The sequence below is a fragment of the Sorex araneus genome, chromosome X, assembly GCF_027595985.1.
Source record: "Sorex araneus isolate mSorAra2 chromosome X, mSorAra2.pri, whole genome shotgun sequence".
Lineage (NCBI taxonomy): Eukaryota > Metazoa > Chordata > Mammalia > Eulipotyphla > Soricidae > Sorex > Sorex araneus.
The window spans coordinates 338,677,165-338,690,519 of record NC_073313.1 but is presented as its reverse complement, the minus strand read 5'-3'; the positions used below and the strand labels follow the sequence as shown (position 1 = coordinate 338,690,519).

At 40.6% G+C, this 13,355-nt stretch overlaps 1 pseudogene; it reads right to left on the bottom strand.

Annotated features, from left to right (window-relative positions):
* The window catches only part of LOC129399670 (uncharacterized), a 54,667-nt pseudogene extending 41,781 nt beyond the window's left edge, over positions 1-12,886 (bottom strand).
* Positions 12,887-13,355: the final 469 nt, after the last annotated feature.

Sequence of the window (13,355 nt, the reverse complement as noted above, 5' to 3'; positions counted from 1 at the left end):
ATATAAGGCTTGCACTTTGACCCCTGCACCATCTCTCTAGTCCTCAAGGTACTTCTTTATAATAATACATCCATGAATGGAATATTTCATTCCTTTGAATTTCTCTAGCTCTCATTACCTATTCTAAAACTCTCATGGGGGTTTGAACCATCCTAGCCTTCTGGGTCGGATGTTAGCCACAGAGAAACACCTCTAGTCCAAGTCCTATTTTCACTCCTAACAACATGTAGTTTTTCCTTAGGCTCAGAGAGAGAGCTACAAGTATCATCACTATTATCCAACCTGATCACTTTAATTCGCAAGTGAGAAGTTGGGCACATGAAAGGAAGTTATTTCTTCCTAAGACCCACAGCCTGAGTGTCTAGATACCGCCCGACATTTTTGGAGAAAGAACAAAGGAAAATAAAATCTCTTCTTTATCCAAAAGTAGAGTGTTCCTTTCAGGGTGAAATGTTGTCATATTTTTAAGTGTTTATTTTTGGAAAGGAAGGAAGTTTTTACTTGAAGATTTCTGAAATTAATCAGTAAGAGGTGTGCATTAAAGACCTTATAAATATGATCTATGTAACCATAGGGTTAAATACCATCAAATAATTGACTGGGTTTCAGAATATTAAGGGACAATTTACCATGGAATGACTGACCAATGTAGTATTGATGATTTACCCTAACCTTAGCAGTATAGGTGATAATAAAGTAATGTGAAGAATTCCATATCTTTTAAGAGGAGAAGGAAGCATTGTTTTTTACTACTACATTATGTGGACTGTTAATGTTAAAAGGAATTCATGAATGTGTTTTTAAGTGTCAATGACATAAGTACAAAATACAAAAAGCAAAGCTGTAAAACATTATTTGGGGGTGTCCATCACCACATGTAAAATGTACTTTATCAGCTCCCTCCATCTAGCCATGTATTGGGGTCTCCCAGGGATGCTTCTGGCCATTTTTTTCTGGACAGGAGTGTATGCCTCTGTGATCTGCTTTGGTGAGGAAGATAAGAGGGAATAATGAAAGATAAAAAGACAAAAAATTAATATTTACAGACCAGAGTTGGAGAAAGAACACAGGAAAATCACTGTAGGAACAGCACTGCAGGCAGAAAGAGATTCCTGAGGGCAAACCTAAGACCAATTCTGGTGTGGTGTTGAATTAAGGGGGACCCTGAGTCCTCGGGGAGACCATACCAGAGCACACAGTCCACACTTTTATTCAGCTGAAGACAAGAATGAACAGTAAACTAAGTAGAATTCATATATACAGAAAACAATGAACAAATGATCCTGTTTTTTTTCTATTTTTCTCTTTTTTATTGATTTCTCTTTTGTACTAAAAAATGTCACTAAAATAAAATGATCAGTATAGCCATTTTGTTGTTGTTGTTGTTGTTGTTTGGGGGCACAGCCTTGCTTGGGGCTTACTCCAGGTTTTGTATGCAGGGATTATTCCTGGTGGGATTAGGGTGTCCTAGGGATTGAACCTAGGTCACTGCATGCAAGGCAAGTGCCCTAATCTCTATACTATCACTCCAGCCCTAGTGTACTCATTTTCAAGGATAATAAAGATCTCCTGAAGTTACAGAAGTCCAAAATAAGACAAGCAAGGAGACCAACTCCCAGAGCACTGTGGGAATGATAGACATTTCAAGTAGATATCTAGATGATACCTGCAGTGAGACGGTTCATTCACCAACTGGGCCAATACCCTTGTCTTTACTTTTTGACTTTGCATGTATGCTACCAGTGGAACCATCTGTTTAAAGGGAGGTCCTTGGAGTACAGGGATTTTATCTGCCGTATATTATTCAAGGCTCACACACTGGCTGAGCCAAAAGGTAAATATATACTCCCTTGAACTCTTCCTGTCAATTAACGTCTTATTTATAGTCGTCCTAAGCCTTCCTTGGTCCTTTGTCCAACTGCACTGTTGGGGTGTCCAACGAAATCCATTAATGCTTTTCAGCACTCTTTGTGTGAAAATCACAGAATAAGGACCTTTAAGACCAGTTTATAGGCATTTTAGGACATTCCCTGTCCTCAAGAAACTAAAATTGAATCACGAAGATACAATTATACTTATGCAAAGTTGGGATGTTGTTACACTCAGTCTTGTTATCAAATTAATTGCACAGATTCTGATTACAGGAATCCTCTTTCCTTAAGCTTATTTTAACTGCTTATTTCCTTGTATCCACCTTTCTGTGAGAAGCCAGGAACGAGAAGAGTTTTTACATTTTGACTTCCAAGGGTCCAGCACCTTGTGGATCTCAGGAAATCTGTCATGAATGAAAAAAACAAGTGAGTGAAAGAATGAAGCTTGAGGCTGGATGGTTGGGAAAGAGTTCCTGCAGAGAGGGAATGTGAGCAGTGCCTTGAAGGCAAAGGAAGCATGGCAAATAAATGGACCACATGTCAGTTAACTGGCAGGAAATGGCATGCCATCTGCTGCTTTGGGGTGGGAAAAGACCATGCAGGTACTATGTCCTACACCCAGTGTTATTGACCCAGGGTTTAAGTGGCAGAAATCAGCAGGGCCCATCGCCTAAGAAGATTAGAAGGGATGTCCTCACCCTGAGAGAACTCAACAGTAGATGAACATAGTGATTTGACCATGTAGGTGGTCAGAGTGTGGAGCAGAGATGACATAGGCCCTCAACTGAGTTATGGAACGGAAATCAATAGATGAAATGTATAGAGCAGCTGTGAAGTTGTCAGCTCCTTGAAGGAGAACCATTTACATGCTACCTCCATTGATACACTTAATGTTGCTGTTGGTCAAACATGGAGTGGTGTCAGGACACTGTCATACCTCCTCATTCTGGGTTCTTAAATTTCCTGAAGAAGGATTCCATGGAGAGCATGAAATACTTAAAACAAGCATTTATTTTAAAAGGTAGAGGAGACAAGTACCCTATTGGGGGTAAAGTAACATATTTGTTTAAGGAAAAGAGAAGCAAAGATATTCCTATAAGAATACAGGGTGGGGCTCCAAGGAAGAAACCACCTTTGCTCTCTTTGTTTCACCTCTTTACAGTTTCATGCTTTCTGCCTTTCATATTTGTTTCTACTCTCTTCCCCAAATGGGTGGTGACACCTGGGTCCTGATCACATTTGGTCACTCTTATGGGTTTCCATGGCAACTGTAAAACTATTGTGCCAGTGGGCATGATTTTGATATGTTAAAATATTATAATGATGGTCTAATGAGCTAGAGTTCATTCCCAGGTCTCCTGGGACTAATCTTCATTTACTCCCCCTGGTAACAAGAGAGGGAGAACTTGGAGGGTGTCATAAGACTCTAGTGAACTCTTAACTTTTTTGTAGAATTTGTTTTTATTTATTCCTTATTAAAATATTGTGACTTACAAAGTTATTCATAGTTGGATTCCAGCACCCATCCCACTGCCGGTGTCAACTTCTCTCCATCAGTGTCCCTCGTTTCCTTTCTTTGTACCCAACCTGCTAGCTTGGCTGTCACTTTTAAAGTTTGGTTATTTCATTTGTATCACAGGCTTTCAGTGCTGTTGACACTGAGATTTGTACATAAAGCCATATTACTCCTCTACACTACTAATGTACTCAAGGCCCTAGAGCCCTGTCCCTGGTTATTTTCCTTCTTCTTTTTCTCGCTACCCTTCTCGATTTTTTTCTCTCTCTGACCACTTCCCATACTCTGAGATCAAAGGTGATCGAGTTATCACCTATTTACTAACTTGCATCGAGTTATCCTATAGGCCAAGATAAGTGAGACCATCCTGTGTGTGTCTTTCTTCTGACTTACTTCATTTAACGTGATACCCTCCAGTTTATCCAAGTTGCAGCAAATTGCATAGTCATCTATTGCATCATCTATTGCAGCTGGGTAGTATTCCAATGTGTATATATCACATCTTTACAATCCTCTCCTCTGTCTTTGGACACCTAAGTTGATTTCATATCCTAGCTATACTAATGTGGTATATGTACATAATTGAATACTATGCAGCACTAAGAAAGGCCAACATTATGCCGTTTGTAGCAACATGGATGGGACTAAAGGATATCATGCCGAGTGAAGTCAGTCAGAATAAAAGAGACAGATACAGTATGATTTCTCGCATATAGGTCATTTTGAATGTCCTTTGTGTCCTGGGGATCGATACTCAGGAGTGGAGTTGCTGGGTTGTATGGCAACTCAATTCTTACTGTACTGAAAAATTTCCCTACACTTTCCATAGGGGTTGAACCGGGCTACATTCTCACCAGCACTGGATGAGAGTTCCTTTTATACATTCCCACCAATGCAGATTGCTTCCAGTATTTTTGATAAGTGCCATTCTTAGTGAAATGATACCATTGACATTTTGATTTGGATTTTCTTAATAGTAAGTGATGATTAGCAATTTTTAATGTGCTTATTACAGTAACACAGCAGGGTCTGGCAAGCTACCCGTGGTGTATTCGATATGCCGAATACAGTAACAATAATGGGTCTCATTCCCTTTACCCTCAAAGAATCTCCAATGCAGAACCACTGGGAAGAATGAGTAAAGAGATGCTGCTAAAATCTCAGGGCTAGGACAAATGGAGACATTACTGGTGCCCACTCGAGCAAATTGATGATCAGTGGGATGACAGTGTTACAATGATTACAGTAACATTATTTTTATAACTATAAGTTAGAGCAAGGTTTGGAACCTTGCTTCTGGGAAATCTCTTAACATTGGTTACCCTTCTACATCCTATCCCATCCTACCTCACACATACCATTGGCTATATAGGACTATAGCCACCAGTGTCTGAAGCAACCTTATCACCAGTCAGAATTGGCCCCCAAAGCAGCCACGAAGCAGAAGGGAGCACTCCTGAGAGAGAAATATGTGGCATGTTAAGCTGCAGTGTCCCCTGAGTTATTGAGAACCATTCTCTATTCCAAAGACAGCTGGGTATTTCACCTGAGAATTCTACGTTTTAATTTTTAATGTTCACTCATAAAAGGGGAATTTAAGATTTAATGAAGATGATTTAAAGGAAATATATAAACACCAGGCTTTCCTTGGGTTTTAATTGAATAGTCTTGGTGCAAATGAAGAATAGTCTACCTGGTGCAAATTTCTGGTATTGATATTTGCTGGGGGAGCTCCTCTATGGACATTCCTTTAGAGAATGAAAGAACTCAGACGAGGTATAGCTCTTATCCTCATCAACCATGGTCAAATGGAAATCTTTCATGTTGTCTAACTGGAACAAAGAAATTACATTAGGTACATCATCAGCACCATCATCACAGACTGATTTTGAATCAACTTCAGTGCCCTGAGTGTCCAATTTTTGCACCATTTCAGTCTGCAGGATGGTAGTGTCTTTACTTATGTTTCCTTTTGTTTTGTCTCATAAGCAATTATATTTTAACAGAGAAGAATAATGTTCTTTCCACTTTCTCTAATTTTTGAATAGAAGAATGTACATTGGCAGGTTTTCTTATCAAACAAACTGCACTAAGAAGTGATTAATTTTGTCTTTCCAATTAGTGTGACACTGCACATTCATGTGTGTGTGTGTGTGTGTGTGTGTGTGTGTGTGTAAATCTGCATGTGGTATTTTGTGCTTTCTCCAGGTTAAAACCCTGCCCAATATCACATAGATAGATGGCCAGAATATAAACTGTTCATTTGTCTCTAAGAAATCTCTGCTTTGATTTCTTCCATTCGCCCCATGGTATTGCCCAAATTTTGGAAATGGCTAAGCAGTCATTCTTGACTTCTCTTAAGAGACTCTTGAGATCTTTCAATCTGGTCAAAATCTGCTACGAGGATGAATCATTTTTCCATGGTCATAATCATCTCATGCTCCTACCAGGAACCATATTAAATAATGCTGAGCTTCCATTCCTTGAATAAGTTGACGCTGAACATCTAGATATTTCTTTTATTGTATTCTTTCTCTTTGATTTTATTTCATTTCATTTTATCTTTTTGCAGTGTTAGGGCTCGAACCCAGGGTCTCACACATCAAGGCAAGTACTCTGCAACAGAACTAAATCCCTGCTTCTTCTTTTTCTTTTTTGAATCTAGACAAATGGAATGCGTCTGCCTTAGCTCTTTTCCCCAAACCCTTCTAGGTACTTGTCCAGAATGATGCCTTTAGAAATACACATTTTTACCACCCTTTAAGATGATGACCAACGAATTATGATCCATAAAGGGCAATGTCTACCCTCCTCTGCACTTCCAGCAGTACTTTATTTGTGAACAGGAACATTTGCTCTGATCCGTGCCCCCCTTTCGATCACCAGCATCTTCAGAGTGGTTATCTTCCTGAAGTCCCCTTTCCATTCATTTAAGGTTTCCCTCTCCTTAAGTATCTGCAGAATTCTCTCAAAAAAAAAGATATGCTCAAGGAAAAATGTGTGAATTATAGTGAAACAGATAAAGGGGGTGGACATCAAGTCAACTACAGGATCTATTTTTTCAGTTCCTGGTTTAGCACCCATCCTTCCATGACTGCCTGCTTGCATTTTGGAAAGAGCGCTGCGTGGAGCTCCTGCTGAGCCTGTTCATTAAGAGGAGGAGGAAGTGGGCTGTGGCTTTTCACAACATATTACCACAACCCAGTGGCCATCATACCTGTCACTCTCTGCTGGAGCTGAGGGGGATGCAATTAAAATAGAAGTCAGACAAGCTTTCACCCTGCAAAGACACATCCAGGAGGAGGAAGCAGTGCCTGTGTATGCAACTTTAACTCTTTTCTATGCAGGCTGAAACAATCCCTGCGAAGGGCTTATTTGAACACAGGTTTATCATTTGTGAATGTATATGTACTTACTTTCTACTCTTCATAAACCCCGTGCATGGAAAGTATATGCTGGGGAAGGATGCTTAAGGAGGAAGGATAATAATTTATGCCACTTTTGGTTTTGTGTCTATCCTGAAAATGGAGGGACTTCTGCTAGGAATTTCAGTCTAAATAAAGCCTTGGTCACAGTAAACTCGAGTTTTGGGAAGGAATAGAAGGAAAAATAAAACAAGAAAGAGGTGCTTTACATACACGTGGGAAGAACAATTCTCTGGAAGAATAAGGCAAATGGACTTAACATTCTGGAAGATTGGGCAGCAGACGATAAAGTATGGTTAATAGTGGGATCCACTGGAAATAAAATCCCATGTCTCATTTTGGGAGGTGTTATACATATGCCCCCCCACCAAATCAGGAAAACTGGAATCTTCCTACTTCCTGCATACCTTTGACCAATCTGGCTAACTTAAGCAAATATTGGAAACTGTTCTCACTGAACAGAACCCATTGTCATACAACCCAACCCAAATTCAATGAAAAGGAGATAGTCAAATGAGGAGAGAAAATTAAGGGAACACATGAGGAGGAAAAGCAAGGGAAATTCAGATTCAAGTAACACTGATGACCTCATGTAAAGTCAAAGGAGGTTTGGCTTTATAAGAGGGTAACACTCCAGTGCGCAGATTTGAGACTGTGATTCACCGGCTGCTCCAGTCACAAGAAGGATCAAGGCTATTAACCTCATTCCATCCAGTGTCAAGTGAAAGCCGAGAGAGGTGGAGTAGCTTTCCTAAGGTCTCACAGTGGGTCAAAAAGACCCTGGAGTCTGTACAAATGTGCCCAGCTTCCTTACACTGGGATTCAGTTGAATATGAGTTTAGCTTTGGGTGAGGGATTTTCTATCTTTGAGCCCCATTTTTTCTGGTTTGTGGAGTTTTGGACCATGTGATTAAAGAAGCTACTTCAGGTTTGTTCAGGGAATCTCTAATGTTTGCACCAATCTGAAGTGCTCTTTCAGGAATAGTCTTTGCCTATTCAAGTTAGAAAATATCTCAGAGGTTCAGAATTCTTCTACAAATGCCAAGAGGATCCAGAAAGCACCGAATTTCAGCGCAGGAATCAATGAACAGAAGGGTGGTATCCAAGCACTATTGATCATATGGCAGGAGATGATGTGGCCTAAAGTCTCTCAGTGGGTTGAGCAGGGCACTCAGGAGGCTGGCAAGGCTCGATTACCTTGGAAAGGTCTTGTAAGTCATGCTGTGCTTTCTGGGCTCTATGCCCAGAGGTTTCCAAGGCTCTGTCTTTATAGATCTGGTCTCCATTTCACTTTGTGTCTAAGTTTTGATTTTGAAGATTTCTTGATGGAGACCAGTCACTGTGTCATCAATGACTTTACATCGAGAGACACTACATATGCAAATCAAAACTCATGCACCAGTTATTTCCAGAAAATCACTGATGGGAAAATGATTCTAAAATGCTTGGTTCTGGAAAGAGTCAAGCATGACTGTGAGTTGAGTGAGGGAGAAAGGGTTGTAATTGGTGAGTGTGGAGAGTATAGGTGAGTTCTAGACCAAAACCCCAGGAAAAAATGTAAGTAGCGATCCTTTGTTGGTGGGTCCTCAACATCAGTCAGCAGAACATTGCATGACTTATTCCCACTGTACCTTATCAAGGGAAACTAAAATCACACAAATGCAATTTCATCCAGTTTCCTGGGAGAAATCTGTTGTTCGGGGTCAAATTCAGCTGTGTAATCCTACACCTTACTTTGAGTGATTTTTTTAATTATTTAAATCAGATACTTCACACTTGGCTGAACATGGAGTAGTGGATATAGTGTCTAATGAAACAAGCACTGCAGAAACTGTGACACAATTGTGTAAATCAGTTATCCTATTGTGCTGCCTTTGACCTATTGTTGCTACCTTGTATCTTTAAGTCTCACATATGAGAGAGAGAATTCTGCATCTATCCTTTAAGATCAGACACTGATACCAGTGTTCAGTAGGCTTTAAAAAATTTAAGAAACTGATTGAAATTTCAAGAGCTAGTTCATGAATTAAGGTGCATTTCTTGCATTTGGATGACCTTGGTTTGATCCACTGTACTATGTGTTCCCCCACGCACCACTAAGCTCATCCCTAAAGGCTCCCAAGTATTACTGCAGTGGCCTGGGTAATCTCTGGCACTGCAGGGATTGGTCCCCGGCACTGAACTTCCTGCCAGGTTGGCTAAGAATTACCCTAGACCTCCTGAGTACCATTTGGAACCATTTCCTGAGTACCATCTCCCTGCAAAATATTTTTTCAATAAAACACACAAGATAAAAACCTAAAATGATAAACTTTTAAATTAAGGTTCTGTTATATTAATAAGACATAGTAGTACATTTCAAGATAAGCCCTTAATTCAGAAATTGAATTATATTAAGTTCAATTTATTAAACAAAATATGTTTTGAGATCATTTAAAAAAAGGTTTACTTTTTTTACTTATTCAGTCTTTAAATAATAACACATTTATCCATGTGTTTGTAATTGATAGTTTTAAAATCTTTTAATTGAATCAACATAAAATACATAGTTACAAAGTTACTTATGATTAAGTTTCAGTCATACAATGTTTCAATACCCATCCTTTCTCTTGTATCACTTGTATCACTTGTCATCCCGTTGCTGGAGCAGGCTCCAGTAACGTCTCCATTCGTCCCTGTCACATGCTAGTGTAGCCCAATGGCATCTGCTCCCTCCAGGAACACGAAGAGCTTCAAACTCTTTGTTCAGGAATTTGACAAAGAAGTCTGACCATCTCATCTTGTAGGTGGACAGCCATGCAATCTTATGACATCCCCTGGAATCCATTCCGTAACAGCTCTAGTCCAGTGGTCATCACTGAATCGCATTATGTGTCTGGCCCATCTGATTTTTGACTCCTTGGCAAATGAGACAGTGTCCCTGATTCTTGATCCTTAATGGAGGTCAGAACTTCGGATTACTTCTCTCACTTGAGTGAAATGTGATACTCCAATCTTTTCGATTCCTCTTTGGGAGACCCGAATAGCATTCTCATCCTGTTTGCGTAGGGCACAAGTTTCTGAGGCGTATGTTAGTGCAGGAAGAACAGTGGAGTCGAAAAGATGTGCCCAGAGCTAGAGATTCTTCATCCTCTTAACAACTTCGATGCTCTCTTTTTTTAAAAAAAATTTTATTGTAAGAACAAATGATTTTATTGATGAGCTACAGAAAACAGAATTCATTTACAAAAGTCACTGTTTTATTATAATGCTGTCATACTCTTGTTGCAATGTAACACTGCCATAAGGCTGACATCATATAATAGTGACAGAGTATCTCATGAACATAGTCAAAAATACTCTAAAATATTTTCAATTTATATTCAACGTTTATTTATTTATTTGTATTGATGAGTCACCGTGAGGGTGCAGTTACAGAGTTTCATGCCTGTGTTACAGTTATACAATACTCGAGCACCCATCCCTCCACCAGTGCCCATTCCGATGGCCCCAGGGTCTCTCCCCTCCATGCTGTCTCCACCTCCTCTCTCCATCCCCCCCAGGGAATTACTTATTTTCTCTCTCCTTTCGGGTGTTATGGTTTGCAATGGAGATACTGGGTGGCTATCATGTTCAATCTATAGTCTGCTTTCAGCCAGCCTCTCCCTTTCCGAGTGGATCCTCCACTACACTTTAGTTGGTGTTCCCTTCTCTATCTGAACTGCCCTCTCCCCCAGCATATGAGGTCAGCTTCCAAGCTGTGGAGCAGACCTCAAGGTACTTATTGCTACTATTCTTGGGTGTTAGTCTCCCATTCTGTTGTTTTATATTCTGCAAATGAGTGCAATTTTTCTGTGTCTGTCTCTTTCTTTCTGACTCATTTCACTTAGCATGATACTTTCCATGTTGATCTATATGCAAAGTTCATGACTTCATCCTTTCTGACAGATGCATAGTATTCCATTATGTAGATGTACCGAAGTTTCTTTAATCAGTTATCTGTTCTTCGGCATTCAGGTTTTTGCCAGATTGTGGCTATTGTAAACAGTGCTGCGATGAACATACATGTGCAGATGTCATTTCGACTTTACTTTTTGCCTCTCCAAGATATATTCCCAGAAGTGGTATTGCTGGGTCAAATGGGAGCTCAATTTCTAATTGTTTGAGAAGTGACCATATTGTTTTCCAAAAGGGCTGAACCAGTCGGCATTCCCACCAGCAGTGTAGGAGGGTTCCTTTCCCCCCACATCCACACCAACAGCGATTGCTTTTGTTCTTTTTGATGTGAGCCAGTCTCTGTGGTGTGAGGTGGTATCTCATAGTTTGATCTGCATCTCCCTGATGATTAGTGAAGAGCATTTTTTATGTGCCTTTTAGCCACTCATATTTCTTCCTTGAGAAAATTTCTGTTCATTTCTTCGCCCCATTTTTTGATGGCGTTGGATGTTTTCTTCTTGTAGAGGTCAACCAGTGTAGGATAACATAGCCTCTGATAGTTTAGGTTTATTGGATAACTCCTGTCACAGTGCTCCCATTCCTCTGTTTGTTTGTAACTTCTTTCTTTGTGTTCTATTGACTTGTAAATATTGTTTTTCTCTTCTCCTGAGTCCTTTATATAGTTCATTCAGAGCAATGTCCTTTTTGTATGGACACAGGAAGATTTGACAAATGCTATGCTTTTGTAACCTGGGAGTTATTTGACTCTACATGATATTTTCCTCCTGGGCATCAACTGCCCTTACTTCCTAGCACCCCCAAATGCAGGGTCCCAACAAGGGACAGGACAGACCCAAGGCAAGTGGTGAGTTGTGTGCTACCCTGGCATTGAGATGAGCCTGGCCAAAGTGCCTAATGCTCAACTATAAGTTAAGAGCTTGGTCATGGACAAATGTTGTCATGATCCAAACAGTGTAACTAGATTCGGACCCTGCTAGGATTAGGAATGTAGTCTGGCCTGAGTGCTGTAGTCTGAGACTGTGGCAAGATGTTGCCAGGAGAGCTGCCTTGCAACCTCAACCTCTTGCTATGTCCATACAAAAATAACTAGTATGAAGATGTTAATGAGTATTTGGACTAAGGAAAGGAGAAAAACACCTTAAGAGGTATTTTGACTGCTGACAGTCAGGAAGGGCTTAGGTAGTAAGAGAGTTTCCAAAAACAGATGTCTGTGGTTTTCCCACTCTCAGTATTCCTCGTGCAGTCATGAAGGTGCTGAACCAGTCGACCATATTCCTCGTAGATGTTGTCAACAAAGGCATCTTCCCATGTTGCCGAAATAGTGCCAAAGAGCTCCCAGTTGGTGATCATTCTGGTAGTTCTCTTCTTAAACTTAAACTATGGTGTCCTTTCCCCCTGCTCTGTGAAGTAGAATTTTGCACAAAGGGAGACGGGTTGTCTGATCCCGTTTGGAATTTTGGGACATTAGTGACCTTAGTCAGGCAAAACCTTTGATTGAATATGATGTGGTCAATTTCGTTGTGGAACTGTAAACCAGGAGACTCCCATATCCAATGTTTAGATTCGGCCTTCTGGAACTGTGAGTTACCATGGATGGTCTTGGTCGACATGATGAACCCAGACAGTCTCTCACCCTGTTCATTCCATTCTAGGTCATGAGTCCCAATGTGGAGTTCTTCAGGTGACCTTCTCGGTCCTATCTTGGCATTAAAATTATCAACAATGATCTTGTAGTAGGTGTGGTCTTCTTTATAGAACTTCTCCAGCTTCATGTAGAACTTCTCAATTTCTTCATCGTAGTTGGATATTGGTGCGTAGACGATGAAGATAGAAACTGCTGGCAGTGAGCCACATCTATTCAAGCGTAATCATTTGATTCGAGTCGTTAGGCATTCAAATGAATCAATGCTCATGGCCAAGTTTGTGTTGACAAGGACACAGACGCCACCAATGCCTCTGCTGTCACATGTTCCAAGGAAAAGTTCTTCTCCAATGTCAAAAATGGCGAGATGTGATTGATGCCTTCTCCTTTTGGTCAAACCAATGATGTTGTATTTGATCTTCCGTGCTTGCATCATCAGGTCCTCCATGGATGCTTTTGATGCCAGTACACATGCATTGAAAGTACAGACAGTCATTTTAGTCCTTCTTCGTTTTGGCAGTCTAGTTCACCCTGAGATTTTGTCAGCCTCTCTTTGCTCTTCCTTCTTAATGCTGCCATATTTGGGGCATTTTCATTGTCAGACGAATAAGGCCTATTGTTGTTACTGTTTTTGGCATATTGAATACACCAGGGTAGCTTGCCAGGCTCTGCTGTGTGGGCAGGATATTCTAGGTAGCTTCTCTGGCTCTCTGAGAGGGATGGAGGCTTTTAGGGAAGCCTCCAATTGCCCTTACAGGTGTTCCCATGGTTCACCGCATTTGAACCCCATCAAATATGGTGTGTAAATTATAGAAAATGGGTATCAAGTGTCTTATGGTGTGTCAGTCCAGAAAGTGGCCTGGATCTTCTCTCCAGGTCTCGTTGAGCCTGGCGTTCAAGGTCACAAAGTTCTGCTTTACCTGGTTCTGTGGGGCTTCACTCATGCGTGAAGTTCAGCCTGAGTG